Source organism: Somniosus microcephalus, chromosome 4 (genome assembly GCF_052327205.1).
Source record: "Somniosus microcephalus isolate GS21.2 chromosome 4, FLI_Smic_1.0, whole genome shotgun sequence".
NCBI classification, from domain to species: Eukaryota; Metazoa; Chordata; class Chondrichthyes; order Squaliformes; family Somniosidae; genus Somniosus; species Somniosus microcephalus.
The window spans coordinates 78,331,841-78,338,338 of record NC_140990.1 but is presented as its reverse complement, the minus strand read 5'-3'; the positions used below and the strand labels follow the sequence as shown (position 1 = coordinate 78,338,338).

General features: G+C 49.3%; 1 pseudogene; it reads left to right on the top strand.

Moving 5' to 3' along the window:
- LOC147119305 (uncharacterized) overlaps positions 1 to 6,498 on the top strand; it is a 142,515-nt pseudogene that overhangs the window by 35,542 nt on the left and 100,475 nt on the right.

Genomic DNA, 6,498 nt, shown 5'->3' with positions numbered 1-6,498 from the left:
CAACTCGACCAGAACTTTGACAGAACACCCCAAACCCGCGAACTCCACCACCTAGAAGGACAAGGGCAGCTGTTGCATGGGAGCACCATCATCTCCAAGTTCCCCTCCAAGTCACACACCATCCTGACTTAGACATATTTATTGTTACTGGATCAAAATCCTGGCACTCCTTACCGAACAACATTGTGGGAGTACCTTCACCACACGGACTGCAGCAGTTCAAGAAGGTGACTCACCACCCCTTTCTCAACGGGCAACTGGGGATTGGCCATATTTGCTGCTCTTGCGAGCGACGCCCACATCCCAAGAATGAATTATAGCAAATCTGTCTAAGTAAACTGGATTAAAAGCCTGTACAGAAATACTTGTTCCTAAAACAATACTCTTTTACATTGTAGGGACAGTGTCTGTTTAACAATCTAATCTCCCCTAGAATCCACCTCCCTTGACAGTCTCACATTGGAAATTGTTGGGTCCTCCTGGGCTCAGAAGTACTGGGGGTTAAACCCAGCAGCTTCTCCTCCATCTCCACTCCAGCTCAAACTGAAGCAACAAAAAGACCTAAACAGGCGGCCAGGGACCTACCTTCCGTCAGCCTGCAATAAAACTCTTCCCGACAGCCACTGACTAATGGCAGCCACAGCACCCACAATCCCCCGCGTCCCAGAAACCGCTCTATCCAAGGCGCTGATTTCCCCGCTGAGAGTGCGCATGCTCCCTGGGGCCGCCGGCCATTCTGGGAGCCTGGCTCCTGCCCTTTTCCCGAGTCAGACTTGGTGGAATCGGCTGAAGAAACCGGGAAGCGGTGGCTCGGATGGGGGAGGCGCTGCACCCTGGGTTTCCTGGTGCCGGGCCCGGCGCTCTGATTCTGATTGAGTTTTTTGATGAGGTAACAGAGAGGGTTGATGAGGGCAATGCGGTTAACATGGTGTACACAGATTTCCCAAAGGCGTTCGACAAGTGCCACATAATAGGCTTGCCAGCAAAGTTGAAGCCCATGGAATAAAAGGGACAGTGGCAGCATGGATACGAAATTGGCTAAGTGACAGGAAACAGAGAATAGTGGTGAACGGTTGTTTTTTGGACTGGAGGAAGGTACACAGTGGTGTTCCCCAGGGGTCGGTACTAGGACCACTGCTTTACTTGATATATATTAATGCCTTAGACTTGGGTGTACAGAGTACAATTTCAAAAAATGCAGAGGAGATCACGTGCACCGTCCAACTGACGCCGCTCGGTCTGGGGCCTCGTGGACTCTCAGGTTGTTCTATTTCTCTTTATTCTCTCCCGATCCACCCCTCCCCCCACCCCGCGCGATTCACCACCCAATCAGAGCGGAGAAAACTCACTTTGCATCACTGATCGCGACTCTGGAACCGACACCAAGGCCTTTCCTGGAATGCCCTGCGCCGACTCCGTCCGGCAGGATCCGAGTGCGCAGGCGCAGCTCCGAGTGGGGGAGGGGGGTTGGTCTCCTCTGGGCATGTGCAGTTGTTGCCCTTGGTGACCAGCAGGGGTCGCTGTGTCGGACTCGGCACAAACCGCCGTCCCGCGTGCGCATGCGCGGACTCGGCTGTTAATCAACCATCTGCCAAAAGAGGTTGCTGGTGAGACCAGTGAAGAAAGAAAGACTTGCATTTATATAGCGCCTTTCACCACCACCGGACATCCCAAAATGCTTTGCAGCCAATTGTTTGAAGTGTAGTCACTGTTGTAATGTAGGAAACGCGGAAGTCAATTAGCGCACAGCAAGCTCCCACAAACAGCAATCTGATAATGACCAGATAATCTATCATTTTGTTATGTTAATTGAGGGATAAACATTGGCTAGGACACCAGCGATAATTCCCCTGCTCTTTCCCACATCACAACAGTGACTACACCTCAAAAGTACTTCATTGGGTGTAAAGCACTTCAAGACGTCTGGTGGTCATGAAAGGCACAATATAAATGCAAGCCTATCTTTCTCGAAATAGTGTCATAGAGTCATAGAGTCATAGAGTCATAGAGTTTTACAGCACAGAAAGAGGCCCTTCGGCCCATCGTGTCTGCGCCGCCCATCCATCCCTGTCCAGTCTAATCCCATTTTCCAGCATTTGGTCCATAGCCTTGTATGCAATGGCATTTCAAGTGCTCATCCAAATGCTTCTTGAATGTTGTGAGGGTTCCTGCCTCCACCACCCTTTCAGGCATTGAGTTCCACATTCCAACCACCCTCTGGGTGAAAAAGTTCCTCCTCAAATCCCCTCTAAATCTCCTGCCCCTTACCCTGAATCTATGCCCCCTTGTTATTGACCCCCCCACTAAGGGGAAAAGTTCCTCTTTATCTACCCTATCTATGCCCCTCATTATTTTGTACACCTCAATCAGATCCCCCCTCAGCCTTCTCTGCTCCAAGGAAAACAACTCCAGCCTGTCCAGCCTCTCTTCATAGCTGAGGCGCTCCATCCCAGGTAACAGCCTGGTGAATCTTCTCTGCACCCTCTCCAAAGCAATCACATCCTTCCTATAGTGAGGCGACCAGAACTGCACACAGTACTCCAGCTGTGGCCTCACCAGCGTTTTGTACAGCTCCATCATAACCTCCCTGCTCTTATATTCTATGCCTCGGCTAATGAAGGCAAGTATCCCATATGCCTTTTTAACCACCTTATCTACCTGCTCCGCTGCCTTCAGGGATCTATGTACATGTACACCAAGGTCCCTCTGACCCTCTGTACTTCCTAGGGTCCTACCACTCATTGTGTATTCCCTTGCCTTATTTGTCCGTCCAAAATGCATCACCTCGCACTTTTCAGGGTTAAATTCCATTTGCCACTTTTCCGCCCATCTGACCAACCCGTTTATATCGTCCTGTAGCCGGAGGCGTTCCTCCTCGCAATTTACCACCCCACCAATTTTCGTGTCATCTGCGAACTTACTGATCATACCTTTTACATTCTCATCCAAATCATTTATGTAGATCACAAACAATAAGGGACCCAGCACCGATCCCTGAGGTACCCCACTGGACACAGGCTTCCAGTCACAAAAGCAACCTTCGACCATCACCCTCTGCCTCCTGCCACTCAGCCAGTTTAGGATCCAACGCGCCAAGGCACCCTGGATCCCATGGGCTCTTACCTTCTTGACCAGTCTCCTATGCGGGACTTTGTCAAAAGCTTTACTGAAGTCCATGTAAACCACATCCACAGCATTTCCCTCATCCACCCCACTAGTCACCCCCTTGAAAAATTCGATCAGATTTGTTAGACATGATTTACCCTTGACAAAGCCATGCTGACTATCCCCGATTAATCCTTGCCTCTCCAAGTGGAGATTAATTTTGTCCCTCAGAATTTTTTCCAATAATTTTCCCACCACAGATGTTAGACTCACTGGCCTGTAATTCCCTGGTTTATCCCTGCTACCCTTCTTGAATAATGGTACTACGTTAGCTGTTCTCCAGTCCTCTGGTACATCCCCTGTGGCCAGAGAGGTTCTGAAAATTAGTGTCAGAGCCCCTGCAATCTCCTCCCTTGCCTCCCACAGCAGCCTGGGATACATCTCGTCCGGGCCTGGGGATTTATCCACTTTTTGGCCCGCTAAAACCGCTAGCACCTCCTCCCTCTCGATGCTAATATGTTCAAGTATGTCACAGTCCCCTTGCCCGATTTCTATGTCTGCATCGTCTTTCTCCATAGTGAACACAGATGCAAAAAATTCATTTAAAACCCCGCCTACATCCTCTGGCTCTACACACAGATTGCCACTTTGGTCCCTAATGGGCCCTACCCTTTCCCTGGTTATCCTCTTGCCCTTAATATACTTATAAAACATCTTAGGATTTTCCTTTATTTTGCTCGCCAGTGTTATTTCATGGCCCCTCCTCGCCCTCCTAATTTCTTTTTTAAGTATGCCCCTGCACTTTTTATACTCCTCTAGGGCTTCTTCTGTCTTTAGTCTTTTGTAACTGCCAAAAGCCCCCCTTTTATTTCTAATGCATTTTTGTATATCCCTTGTCATCCAAGGTTCCCTTTGCTTGTTGGTCCCACCCTTGACCTTTACAGGAACATGTTGGCGTTGTACTCTCTCTATTTCCCTTCTGAAAGTCTCCCACTGTTTTGATGTGGATTTTCCTATAAGTAGCTGCTCCCAGTCCACTTTGGCCAGATCCTGCCTTATCATATTAAAATCGGCCTTCCCCCAATTTAGAACCCTTATTTCCGGGCCGTCTTTGTCTTTTTCCATGACCACCTTAAATCTCACCGAATTATGGTCACTGTCGCCAAAATGCTCTCCTACTGACACTTCCACCACTTGCCCGGCTACATTCCCCAGAATTAGGTCCAGTACCGCCCCCTCTCTTGTAGGACTTTCTACATGTTGGCTCAAAAAGCTCTCCTGGATGCACTTTAAGAATTCTGCACCCTCTAAGCCTTTCACACTCTGACAGTCCCAATTTATATTGGGGAAGTTGAAATCCCCCACTATTATTACCCTATTATTTTCGCACTTCTCTGAGATTTGCCTACATATCTGTTCCTCTATCTCCCCCTGACTGTTTGGGGGCCTATAGTACACTCCCAGCAAAGTGCTTGCCCCCTTTTTGTTTTTAAGTTCTACCCATATGGCCTCATTAGAGGAACCCGCTAATATATCATCCCTCCTTACAGCAGTAATTGACTCCTTAATTAATATTGCAACACCCCCTCCCCTTTTACACCCCCCTCTGTCTCGCCTGAAGATTCTATACCCCGGAATATTGAGCTGCCAGTCCTGACCCTCCCTCAACCATGTCTCCGTGATAGCAACAATATCGTACTCCCATGTGTTCAACAACAACTTCAGTTCATCCACCTTATTTGCAAGACTCCTTGCATTAAAATAAATGCCTTCCAGCCCTGCCATATTCTCTTTTGCCTTCACATATTTGCTCTGCCTTCCCAGCTGACTTGTTTTTCCCTCTGTATTTGGCCGTAAATCACCCCCTACTATAGCTCCACTCTGTACCCCAACCCCCTGCCAAGTTAGTTTAAACCCTCCCCAGCAGTGCTAGCAAACCTCCCCACAAGGATATTGGTTCCCCCCTGGTTCAGGTGTAAACCGTCCGACTTGTACAAGTCCCACCTTTCCCAGAAGCAGACCCAGTGATCCAGGAAACTAAAGCCCTCCCCCCTGCACCATCCCTTTAGCCACGCATTCATCTGTTCTATCTTCCTATTCCTATACTTACTAGCACGTGGCACCGGGAGTAATCCAGAGATTACAACCTTTGAGGTCCTGCTCCTTAATCCTTCACCTAGCTCCCTAAATTCTTGCTGCAGGACCTCATCCCTCTTTTTACCTATGTCGTTGGTACCAATGTGGACCACGACCACTGGCTGTTCTCCCTCCCCCTCCAGAATGCCCTGCAGCCGCTCAGTGACATCCTTGACCCTGGCACCAGGGAGGCAACAAACCATCCTGGATTCACGTCTACGGCCACAGAAACGCCTATCTGTTCCCCTTACTATAGAATCCCCTACCACTATTGCTCTCCCACTCTTTTTCCCCCCTTCCTGGGCAGCAGGAGCACCCCCAGTGCCAGGAAGTTGGCCGCTGCTGCCTTCCCCTGGTGAGTCATCCCCCTCAACAGTATCCAAAGCGGTATACTTGTTTGAAAGGGGGATGTCTGCAGGGGTTCCCTGCACTACCTGCCTGCCTTTGTTGCTCCGCCTGATGGTCACCCCATGTGCTGCCCTACCCTGAGGCGTGCACAACTCGCTAAACGTGTTATCCACGAGCCTTTCAGCATCGCGCATGCTCCAAAATTCATCCACCCGCAGCTCGAGCGCCGCAATGCGGTCTACAAGTAGCTGCAGCTGGATGCATTTCCCGCACACATGGTCATCAGGGACACTGGCAGCATCCCTGACTTCCCACATAGAGCAGGAGGAGCAGAGCACGGGTCTGAACTCTCCTGCCATGACTTACCCCTTTAATTACTTTAAAAATTGATTCAATACCCCAGTTACAGGTATGCTCTAGGGCGCTTTATTTACCAACTATCCCCACTACACCACAGAAATTTAACACCACAGAATGGGATAACGTTGGAAAAACACAGCAGGCCAGGCAACATTCAAGGAGAGAGAAATAGAGTCAACGTTTTGGGTCGAAACCCTTCTACAGCAGTTGTGCAGAAGGGTTTTGACCCGAAATGTTAACTCTGTTTCTCTCTCCATGGACGTTGCCTGGCCTGCTGAGTTTTTCCAGTATTTTCTGTTGTTATTTCAGATTTCCAGCATCCGCAGTATTTTGCTAACATATTAGTGTATTAGTATCTTATACATCCACCTGAGAGAGCAGATGGGGCCTCAGTTTAACATCTCATCCAAAAACCAGCACCTCCGACAATGCTGCACTCCCTCAGCACTGCACTGGAGCGCCAGCCTAGATTTTGGTGCTCAAGTCTCTGGAGTGGGACTCTGAACCCACAACTTTCTGACTCAGAGGCGAGAGTGCTACCAACTGAGC